Here is a 12,595-nt window from a genome sequence, read left to right as displayed (position 1 = left end):
GCTCTGAGCTCAAGCCCTGGTAAACACACACACACACACACACACACACACACACACACACACACACAAACACACACACACACTCACACTAACATCCTTAGCAGGTGCGAGTGTCTCATACCAGCAATCCTAGCTACTCAAGAGGCTGAGCTCTTAAGATGGCAGCTTGAAGCCAGCCCAGGCAAAAAAGTTCGTGAGACGCTTATCTCCACTAAACTACTAAAAAAGATGAAATGTGAGCTGTGGTTCAAGTGGTAGAGTGTTAGATTTGAGCAAAGGAAACTCAGTGCCTAGGCCCTGAGTTCCAGCTCTTAGAGATTTTTTTTTAAAAAGACACCTTCACCTCCCCCCCGCCCCCGCCATCAGGCCCTAAATCCAGATATTGGTCATCCTAGATCTCACTTCCACTCTTGCCACTTCTACAGCACCACCACAAGTGGCCTGTTTCTGGCCAGCTCTGGGTTAAGACGTGAACGTACACAATGGGGGCATACCCAGGTCAAGGCTAATGCCCAGAACGTTGAAGTATTGGCCATACCAGTCTCTCCTACCCCAATTCCCTGGCCCTGGAATCTAAAGTCTGTGCCTCAGTGTTCTGGGCATCCAGAATTCTCTAGAAGGATTTGAGAGGCCCAGCTAAGGCTGGAAGATTGACTTGCCTGCGATAATGTATGTTGACATTTCCTAGACACCAACAGACACTTCCAAGCCATCTTGGCCTCACCTTCAATGTAGCACGGAATCCTTCTTGCTTGGGCGGCCTTCAGTCCGCTATGAAGCTGGAGTTGGCCAGAGCCACTGGCAACCCCCTTCCCCCACTCACTGCCAGCCTGCTGAGAGGGACATGCAGCCAGAGGTCTAGAAGAGGAAAAGGGCAGGACATCCCATGTCTAAGTTCCCCACCCACAGACAGGCAAGACTTTATTGCAGCTGGCCTGGCTGACCCAGAATCCCCTGCAGGAGGCCAAAGATTTGGACATCTCGACTTGGGCCCCAAAGAAAAGTGTGAACTCAGGTCTCTGGCAATTTAGGACTCATTGTAGACCCAGATAGGAGGCTAAAGGCAAGGGCGGTGTGGAGAAGGAGCACCATCTGAGGTCAGAAAGAGGCAGACAGGCACCCAGGAAGGGGACAGAGAAAGATGAGGAAAACACACACACACACACACACACAAATATGGCACTGGTGTCTCACACCTGTCATCCTAGCTATTCACGAGTTTGAGGTCAAAGCCAGCCAGCCAGCCCAGAAATGTCTGTGAGGCTCTTATCTGCAATGAACCAACAAATAGCCAGAAATGAGCTGTACCTCAAGTGTTAGAGCACTAGCTTTGAGCACAGAAGCATAGGAATTTCACCTGAGTTCAAGACCCAGGTCTTCTACATCCAAACACACAGACACAGACACACACACGAACACACGGACATACACACTGGTAGCCCAAACCCTCAGCAGTCCCTGAGCACCCTGAATATTCCACCCCAGAGATGATGGCACTACCATCATAGACCAACTGTAGACAAAACTCAGAGCCTCTCACATGTCTGGAATGGTTCACAACACATCATGGCATTTCTACTGTACATTTACGCAGAAAATTCAGCTACCTTTTGTTTGGTTGTAGGTTATGGAGTTTGAGCTTTGGGCCTGCCAGCAGACCCTCAGCTCTTCAAATGAAGTTGTGTGTTCTACCACAGGAGCCACAGCACCACATCCAATTTTCTGGTGGTTCATTGGAGATAAAGTCTCACAGACTTTCCTGCCCAAGCTGGCTTTGAACCGTGATCCTTAGATATCAGCCTCCTGAGTAGCTAGGATGACAGTTGTGAGCCACTGGCTGTGCCCGGCTACAACCAACTTCTTTTTTTTTTTTCAGCTCTTTTCTTTCTTTCTTTTTTTATTGTGAAAATACTGTACAGAGGGTTTACAATTACATGGGCAAGATAAGGAGTACATATGTTATCAAGCATTGTAGCCTCCTCCTTTGTTTCCCCTTCCATCCCTTCCCAGCTTTCCCCTATCCCTTAACCAACCCTTCCCCCCCCCACGAAAATTGTAAATTTCTTTTTTGATATGACAACTTGTACTTATCATTGATGCAAGGGTCAGCCTGTATCCTTACTTAAATGACTTGTTTTTTCCCCTTCCCCTCCACAAATTATACCACAATTAAATACAGTGAAAGCAGGGGTTGTACTGTGGGCAAGGGACATACAAAGCAACAAAGAAATAATCTTATAAATGCATTAGAAACAAATGCTTGAAAGAAAAAAAAACATTTAAATATAAACCTTAGGGTTCATTTTCCTAACATCACCTTATCTAACCTTTTCTGCTTGACTCATATATATATACTAAATATTGCAAATAAGGGAAACCATGGGACCTAAGTTTCTTTGGGCTTGGCTTACTTCACTTAATATGATTTTTTCCAAGTCTTTCCATTTCCTAACAAATGAGGCAATGTCATTCTTTCTGATGGAGGCATAGAATTCCATGGTGTATATATACAATATTTTCTTGAACCATTCATCTACTGAGGGGCATCTGGGTTGGTTCCATATCTTAGCTATGGTAAATAATGCTGTAATAAACATAGTTGTGCTGGTAGCTTTAGTGTGGTCTTGTTTGTAAACATTTGGGTAAAAGCCCAAAAGTGGGATTCGTGGATCATAGGGGTGATCTATGTGGAGTCTTTTGTAGAACCTCCATACTACTTTCCAAAGTGGTTGAACAAGTTTACACTCCCACCAACAATGAAGTAAGGTTCCCTTCTGTCCACATCCCCTCCAGCATCTGTTGTTATTAGAGTTCTTGATTTTTGCCATTCTAACGGGTGAGGTAGTATCTTAATGTTGTTTTGATTTGCAACCCTACTACTATCTCTTGCAAGCAAGGAAGGGGTATCTTTCTTTCTTGTTTGGGTTTTGTTTTTTATTTTGGTTGAGGGGCTTGAACTCAGGGCTTGGTTACTGTCCCTGATGTCTAATTTTCCTCAAGGCCAGTGCTCTACCATTTGAGCCATAGTGCCACTTCCAGTTAGAGATGAATTTCTGGAGGGACTTTCCTGCCTGGCTGGGAAATGAGATCCTCTGGATCTCAGCCTCCTGAGTGGCCAGGATGACATGTGTGAGATGACAGGTGTGAGCCACCGGCTCATGGTTTAAGGTGTCTGAAGGACTAGACACCTTAAGCCAAAAATGGCAAAAACTCCCATTCTCTTGGATTGGAAAGATTAACATTGTGAAAATGGCAATACTTCCCAAGGCTATCTACAAATTCAATGTGATACCTATCAAAATTCCAACCTCATTCTTCAAGGAAATAGAAGAGGCAATCCAAAATTTCATATGGAACAATAAAAGACCCCGAATAGCAAAAACGCTCCTCAACGGAAAGAACCCTGCTGGAAGAATATCAATACCAAATTTCAACCTCTACTATTAAGCAATAGTAATCAAAAGAGTATGGTACTGGCACAAGAACAGACCTCAGGACCAATGGAATAGAATTGAAAACCCAGAAATGAACCTAAAGAAGTATAGCTATCTAATCTTTGATAAGGGAGCTAAAAAAAATAGAATGGAAGAAAGACAGCCTCTTCAGTAAATGGTGCTGGCAAAATTGGTTAACTACTTGTAGAAAACTAAAGCTAGATCCTTATATATCACCCTGCACCAGAATCAACTCCAAATGGATCAAAGACCTCGGAGTCAAAGCAGACTCTCGGAAAACATTAGAGGATGGAATAGGAGAAACCCTAGGTCTCCTTGGCGCAGGCCAAAATGTTCTTAATAGAGACGCAGAAACACAAAAAATCAAAGAAAGGTTGGAGAAATGGGATTGCATGAAGTTGCAGAGCTTTTGCACGGCAAAGGACATAGCTAGCAAGACCAATAGAAAGCCTACGGATTGGGAGAAGATCTTCACTTAGCCATTCAATGGACAAGGGTCTCATATCTAAAATATACTTGGAACTCAAAAAATTAGATCCCCCAACAACAAATCCTCAAAGAAACAACTGTCCAATAAATAAGTGGGATAAAGACTTAAAGAGAAACTTTTCTGAAGCAGAAAGAAGTATGGCCAATAGACACATGAAGAAATGCTCAACCTCCCTAGCCATAAAAGGAGTACATTTCTTATCAAGCATTGTAGCCTCCTCTGCAGCCAACTTCTTATACCAAGGGAAAACCCAACTCATCAAGACACAAACCAAATGTAACCCTACACTTCAGACTTTGTCACCAGCATCCAAAACCATTCTTCCATGGGTGGAGAGCATATAATTGACACTACCATTCCACCCCAGATCCCATTCACCCACTCCCTGCCTGCCATAGCCAAAACCTCTGGAGTTCTTGGTAAGGCACCACCCACCCTGCTTTGGCTTCACACTGGGCTAAATCTGGGGACTTATTAGAAATGTTTGTACTGTGAGGTCAACATCTGGTTCTCACAACCAGAGAAACCCTACTACTTCACCCTCTCTTGCAAGCAAGGAAGGGGTGTCTTTCTTTCTTGTTCGGTTTCTGAATTTTTTGTTTTTTGGTTGAGGGGCTTGAACTCAGGGCTTGGGTACTGTCCCTGATGTCTAATTTTCCTCAAGGCCAGTGCTGTAACACTTGAGCCACAGTGCCACTTCGGGTTGGAGATTGGAGATGAGGCTCTGGAGGGACTTTCCTGCCTGGCTGAGAAATGAGATCCTCTGGATCTCAGCCTCCCGAGTGGGCAGGATGACAGCTGTGAGATGACAGGTATGAGATGACAAGTGTGAGCCACTGGCTCATGGTTTAAGGTGTCTAGTCCTTCAGAATTTCCACCTAGTCCTTCTCTAGACACTACCACCTAGACAGCCCTCTACCTCCTTCAGGGAAAGCAAAGGGAGGCTAGAATCTGGGTGGGGTCATGGGGATTAAAGGGCCCACTCCACATCACTAACCCCCTCGAAGCTCCCATCTGCCTCCTCTGGATTGCCTGGTCTTCCAGGGTGGATCAGACCCACAAGGAGTTCTGGGGCCTACCCTATGTCCCCCTGCCCCACCCAACCGATACCTGAAGACTTCTTGGGCCAGCTGCTCCATGTCACGGTTGAAGACGTTGGGAGGGTTGCTGATAACCGGGCCCAGGGGTGCGCAGGGCAGAAGGAGTGTCCAGCTCCCCTCTGTCAAAGGAGACACAAAGCACGGATGGATCTACTAAGAGATTCAGTGCATCTACCTCTCACAAAGGTCCCAGGGAGAAGTGTTTTATGGTGACAGCCCTGGGGCCTGACCTCAGGGCCCGGAACTGTCCCTGACTTTCTGTGTCTACAGGGGAGGGCCCTTTCACCTGAGCCATGGTGCCACTTCCAGCTTTTACTGTGTATGCAGGACCTAGGAATCGAACCCATGCTTTCCTGTGTGCTAGGCAGCTCTACCTCTAGGATGCAATCCCAGCCCTGGATAGCTGTTCTTTTCTGATCCCTCGGGCCTGTCTTGGGACAGTCTCGCACATCTATACCAAGTCTCTCACCAGCAGCCCTGGCTGGAAATGAACACGCTCTGCTATGTTGCCCATCATCTGTAGCACCTTTGTACTCTGTGCTTCCTACAGATCCTCCTTGTTAAGCAAGACCCCTTTTCAAGTGCTGGCTCCAAGAAGCCCTTTCTGATCACCTTGGAAAAGCTGGAGCCTCTCCGCTGTGCAGGCTGCCAACCTTGTCAGACTCTGCCCTCCAGCCAGTGTGGGTTGAGAATGCATGAAGGGGAAGGCCTGGATTCCACCACCGGATTTGTGAAGACCCTGATACACCACCCAGGGGCAGGTGTTGTATCACACTCCGTGAGAGGGGCCTCGAGGACTGGGCAATCTGTGGGCAACATGACAGGTCCATTTCTTTTTGTGGGCTTGAACTGAGGATCTGGGAGCTGTTTCTCTGAATTTTATTGCTCAGGGCTGGTGCTCTACCACTTGAGCCACAGCTCCACTTCTGGCTTTTTGTTGGTTCCATGGAGAGAAGTGTCTCTCTGGCTTTCCAGCTTATGGCTGGCTTTGATCCTTGATCCTCAGATCTCTGCATCCCACGTCGCCAGGATGTCAGGCTTGACCCTGAGCCAGAGGTGACGGGCACCAAAGGCTTTTTGGTTTTTGTTTGCTTCCATTTATCTCCTGTGAACTAGCAAAACCAAGTTAAAATAATCAGTTACAGGGGATCAAATTCCTTCCCAAGTCGGTCAATCCACGGAGATAAAATGTCTTTGGAAAAGGCTAGTCTGAGTTGGCTTAGGGATGTTTGTGTGTGTATGTGTATGGGTGTTGGGGATACCTACCCTCATCTACGTGGTGCCTCCTCCTCCCAGCAGGGAGTGCATCCAGGATCCTGACCCCAAGGGAGGTGGATGAGGGAGGGTACCTAAGGTCACATCCAGGGGGATGATCCGAATTCTGTCCTGCACTGATAAAGCCTGGACAGATAAAGGAGAGAAGGAGAGGGTTATTGGAACATGAAAGTGAGCCCCTACCTTTGGCTACATGTACCAGCAAGAAAACTGAATACATCTTTCTTGGTAGTCAGAAAAAAGATGTACACTATTCATTTATTTTATGTTTGTGTTAGTCCTAGGGCTTGGATTCAGGGCCTGGGTGTTATCCCTTAGCTTCTTTTGTTCAAGGTTGAGGCTCTACCACTTGAGCTTCAGCACCACATCTGGCTTTTTTGTGTGTGGGTTTGGGGAGGGAGGTGGTTAATAAGAGATAAGAATCTCCTGGACTTTCCTGTCCGGGCTGCTCTGAGTCACATCCATCAGATCTCAGCCTCCCAAAGAGCCAGAATGATGGGTGGGAGCCATGAGCTCCTGACTGCCAACATCCATTTATAATCCCTTAGGCCCAGAGCCAAGCCACCTATACTACACCTCCTTGTTGGGAGTAGGAAGCAGACATGAGTGGGTTTGATACTTCAACAACCTACCTATCTTTGAGCATTGTTCTGGGTCAGTCTGATGGAGGCTTCGTCCTTATCCACAGCAATGACATGGCTCTGTCACAAGAACAAATGTCCCCCCGGGAGGCGTCAGGTCTGTGGTCTTTCCTCTGAACCCCGCCACCCTAACCAAAATGACACTCCCCAGCAAAACGTAGTACACACAGAGTGTTTTTATTGTCTTATACCCAGGGTCTTGTCAGATACGTGGGGGTATAGGTCAGAGGCCCGGAATTGTGCTGGCAGGGGGACAAGGCAACACCTTCTCATCCACTTTCCTTCAACAATGTAGCAGAGGGATGTGGGGAAGGACTTATGGGATAGACAATGAATAACCATCACCGTCTAGCCAGGGCACAGAGGGGCTTACCTCAAGGGGCTGGTTCAACAGGCTGGGCAAAACAGATCCTGACCCACAGCCCACCTCCAGAATGAGAGGGCCACCTTGGGTTCCAGCCACATGGGAATGCTGGGCCACCTCCTCCAGCATTCTACCAATTCCTGCGAGAGAGAAAGAGAGAGGGAGAGAAAAGAGACAGAGAGGGAGAGAGAGAGAGAGACAGAGGTCCAGAACTACACTTAATTAAGGTGCTGGTGGCTCAGACCTATAATCCTACCTACACAAGAGGCTGAGATGTGAAGATGGTGGTTCATAGCTGGCTCCAGAGGAATGTCTGTGAGACTCTTATCCTCAAAGAACCAACAGAAAACCGGAAGTGATGCTGTGGCTCAGGGGGTAGAGTACTAGCCTTGTTCTGAGGAGCTCAGGGATAGCATCCAGGCCCAGAATTCAATCCCCACAAATGACAAGAAGTGGACTTCCCACCACAAGAAGGGACTGAATAACACACAGGGTCCTATAAGCATGGCAGAGAAATCAGGCCAAGATTACTGTCAGCTGGGGTCAAGAGTAGGTCACCTGGCTTCTCCATGATTCATTTTCCCCAGCTGGAAAAATGAATAGAGTGAAAAATCCCTTCCTCATGGGGACAGGGTAATGATGAAAGCAGCCATGTTTTGTTTCATAATCCCACACCTGTTGCTTGATTAATAACAGACCCCATCTGAGCCCTTTCCCGGCAACTTCCTGTCATATGCTCACAGAATTGTTGAGAACTATATCTGACACCTGCTCCCTCTGTGCCTGGCCCTGCTCCAGAGATCCCTCTGCATTAGTCCCTTATTTACTCACAACTGTCCCATGAGGAGACTGAGGTCCGGTGGTCGACATCCAACCCAGAGCTTCACCTGTGAAGTAAGAGTTTGGGACAATCCGTCTAAAATGATGACTGAGCAGGGCACAAAATGTCTACCGCCACCACTACCTCCCCCCCACACACACACATACACACAAACACACCTCCACCATCCTTTGCAGGCAAAGATGTTTTACTTTCTTTCTTTTTGTTGTTTGTGGGGCTTGAACTCTGGGCCTGGGTTCTATCCCTGAGCTCTTCAGCTCAAGTCCAGCACTCTACTACTTGAGCCACAGCACCACTTCCGGTTTTCTGGTGCTTTATTGGAGAGAAGAGGCTGAGGGTCTTTCCTGCCCAAGCTGGCTTTTACCCATGATGCTAAGATTCAGCTCCTGAATACTTAGGATGAGAGCCATGAGCCACTGGCACCCAGCCAAACAGGCTTTTCTATGGGTATCATCCTATCCCCTCAGGAGACTGAGATCTGAGGACTGCACTTGGATGCAACCCTTGGCAGCAAAGTCATTAAAAACTCTTATCTCCAATTAAACACCAAAAAACGTTGCAAGTGGAGCTGTGGCTCAAATGGTAGAGTGCTAGCTTTGAGCATGAAACCAGGGATGGGACCCAGGCCCTAGTTTTAAGCTTTTTCTAGCATAGACCCACCCAAGAAAAGGAAGCAGGTGAGCACAAGGGAGCTCAAAGCTCACACATAATACTCAAGACTCACAGAATAGACCCCATTCTGCTCTGAGTCTCTAGATTCTATGTACTAGATCATGGCAGGCTGAGATGGGACTGACCATGCACCAAGTCAGGACATTCAAGTACAATCTCATACTGAGGATCCCGTGACCTCATCAAGGACTCAAGATCTCTCACTGTCCTGCCTTGACATTGGGCAGTCAGGTGAGATCTGGTTATCCAAACAAAGGATAGGGGAATGAATGAATTTCTCAGCCAAGGGATGCAGACTGGAGGGCTCTAGGTCCCTCTCTCTCAGGGAGGAGAAAGGGGCTCATCCATCTCAGGAATGTTCCTGGGTTGTGAGTATCCTCAAAGAAACAACCTTGCTCCCACCCCAGTGCCTCCTGATTTCCCACTAGCCTCAACCATCAGTCGGCCCCTCCCTCATCTGCCATCTAGACTAAAGGGTGAGCCAGCAAAGAGACCCACCTCTACCTCTGAGAATGGCAGTCAGGGGGCCCTAGAATCCCCTAGAGGAAGTCTGGGGCAACACGGGTTTGACTCTCGCCCTCATTCCCTGGGTGTCCTGTTCCAGTGGCATGCTTACCTCTGTCTCTGGTCGAGGAATGAACACTGGGGGTGTCATCTTCAGATTGAGCCAGCAAAAGTGCCAGTGCCCATGGATGTACTGCACAGGCATCCTGCAGTAGACAACAGCCAGGTTTTCAATGGTGAACCCAGAGTGCCAGGACTTTTAATAGCCATGTGGCTGGGTCGAAGATTCTATCACTGATGGTCTAGGTTGTCAGTTGAGGTCATGGCTCCAATGGCCTGATCTGGATCTGGGATTGTCCTCCCTCTTCATCTTCCTGCTAATCCCTTGCCACCCCCCTCTGGACACTCCCTCAGCCTATACCTCCCTAGCCCTTGGACAGTTTCTTCTTATCTGACCAGAAAATAAACTCCGTGAGCCAGGGGAAATTGAAACTCTGTGACCCACCCTGAGCCCTAGGGTCTACCCTAGGCTGTTTACCTCTGCAGTCGGCGACCACTCAGATTTGTATGTCATGAAGTTGCCGATGTCATGAATGGGTCAGTGGCTTGGTCCTACACACTAGCTTTAGGCACTGGAACTTTCCCCACAGAGATTGTGAATGGTTGGCTCCCTTGATCCAGGGACTCCATACCAAGGCTTGCATGCTCCCTTCTTCCTTCCTTTCCTCCTTTTCTCCCTCCATCCTTCCCTCCTCTCTTTCTCTTTCCTTTCTTTGTGTCACTCCTGGGCATGAACTCAGAGCCTGGGTGCTGTCCCTGAGCCTTTTTACTCAAGGCCAACAGTCTACAGCTTGAGCTGCTAATCCACTTCTGGCATTTTCTTTTTGGTAGTCAGTTGGAAATAAAGAGTCTCAAGCCTCCTAAGTAGCTAGGATGACAGGTGTGAGGCACCAGCATCCAGCTCAAACCAAGATTTCTTCATGTGCTGTTGAACCAGCACTGGAACCTTTCATCTTGTATGACTCCAACTCTCTCCCCCCCAGGAACTGGCACACACTGTAACGTTTTGTTAGATAAATAGATGAGCATCTGTCTATGACAATACTACAGAAAAGTCCCATCCAACTCAGGTAAGCATCCTGGGTGGGGGTAAAGCCTGATGTAGCCCTCCCACAGTTCTCCCTCCTCCCTCTTCCCACCCTCCTGGTGCCACCGCACTTAACTCTTTTGGTTCCAAGGACGTGAGCCATGTACTCACTGTATTCTGGGGCCTCTGGGATGCCTATCTTCTCAAAGATCTCTGTCCAGCCACTGACCAGCTGTATTGCACTCTATTCCCCACTCAGCTGTGAACAAGGTTGTCCTGAGTTGAAAGCTTGGCTCAAGGGGCCTCCTCTTCACTCCCTAGTGCCAGACTGGATGGTCCACCATATCCGGCCCCCAATTTTCATGGTGTAGAAAAGGATCCCTGAGGCATCCTGGGTCTCTAAGTCTCCCAGAGTCCAGTACAGGTCCTGGGAATTGTCTCTGCTCACAGCAATCAGGCTTCAGATGGCAAGGTCACAATCTCTGCTCCCCACAACATTCTCGAATGTAGTGATCACCCTAGAGAGAGCCGGAGGAGAATCGGCAGCTGCCAGAGAAAGCCAGTCAAGGCACGGCGTTCATATCAGGAGACCATTTGGCTCCGCAACTCTGCTTGTACTGCTTGAATATCATTGTTTGGTGGCTGAAATGGTCTTTCTCATTTGACCCATTATCCCAAGCATTAGTAGAAATTGCCAGCTTCAAGGAAAAAGCCCTGGAAAAGCTGGCATTTCAACTTGTCCCAATCAAACTTAAAGGGTTCCAAAGTCAGTGGTCCTCTTTTCCTTCCAGACAGCATACAGCAGGTTACAGAAATGGCATTCAGAGAGCCCTAGCTAACTGCCATGTCCTGATACCAAGCAGGCTCCAGCAGGGGCAAACACTTGCCTACCATTGCCCAGCTGGAAACAGCCCAGGAGGGACACAGATTGGAGTCTGCAGGACTCCAGGTTGGACTACCCACCAGTGCACTGCCCCTAGAGTGAATCCACGCCACCACTGGGGGCCCGGATCCCCCTCCCCAGATGCCCACTTACATGCTCAATACCCTGGGTAAGATTCTCCTCTCATCCTCAGTCGTGGTGAACCATCTGCTATGTCACACCGTTCATCACTTCCCAGACCCTCCTAGATTCAAAGCCCCTGCCCTACTATCTCCCATCTCATTCCCTATTTATGTTTGGCAGACTCATTCCCAACCTTGAATTAGCTCCAACTATACACACCAGAGCAGACTGTCTGGCTGGAAGAGTGCGGCTGTGATCATAGTAGCCTCATGATCCTTCTGGCTAAAGACAGAAGGGCAGGTGTCCACTCTGGTCTGCGGTTCACACAGGCCTCCTAGAAGAGACCCACGCAGGTCCAGCAGCTACTGTGGGCTGCAGAAAAGGGGAAGAAAGAGGTGGAAAGGAACATCTACTGAGACCTTCTCTAAAGGAGCCATGAAACGGTGAAAGAGAAAACAAAAATTATGGCTGGGCTCATACTGGACATTAATTGAAAAAGAATAACAAATACACACATACACACAAATAAAATGCTTTTGCTCTTTTTAGACAAGGTGACTGTACAATGAGAAAGATGATATCTCTCTCTCTCTCTCTCTCTCTCTCTCGCACACACACACACACACACACACACACACACACACACACACACACACACACATACACAGATTCAGAGCAGTGTCTCTCCTGAGTTTGTTGGTTTCTCACCTGGGCAATGTACTAGCTGGAGCACAGGGGTTCCCTTGTCAGAACCAAGGGATCTCACCCAAGGGGAACAATGCTCTCATAATGCAGACGGGCCAGACCCTTCCCATTGGTAACAACAAGCCTTGACTCACCATTCACCAAAACCCTGGACCAGGATGCTGGGTGAAGGAGTTCCGAGACATGTGGCTTCTCAGAGCCTGGACAGAAAACAAAGCAGGTGCCTCCAGAAAGGTGTCTGACCTGGGGTGGGGGCGTTGTTGGGGACTTTGATGGGGTCCTAAAGGCTATATACATGGATGGACTCCCTACTTCCCTCCTACATACTTCTGGGCAACTTGGCAAATTCTTGGTGAGGACTACGAGACTAGATGGACTGGTAGCACTAGCAGAAGCTGGCAGAACTGGGAAATGTGATCACCAAGTCAGAACTGTTGACAGCTGGGGTTGGGGGT

The sequence above is a fragment of the Dipodomys merriami genome, unplaced genomic scaffold (genome assembly GCF_024711535.1).
Source record: "Dipodomys merriami isolate MVZ:Mamm:240054 unplaced genomic scaffold, mDipMer1.0.p SCAF_207, whole genome shotgun sequence".
Lineage (NCBI taxonomy): Eukaryota > Metazoa > Chordata > Mammalia > Rodentia > Heteromyidae > Dipodomys > Dipodomys merriami.
Note: the sequence above shows the minus strand (reverse complement) of the source record.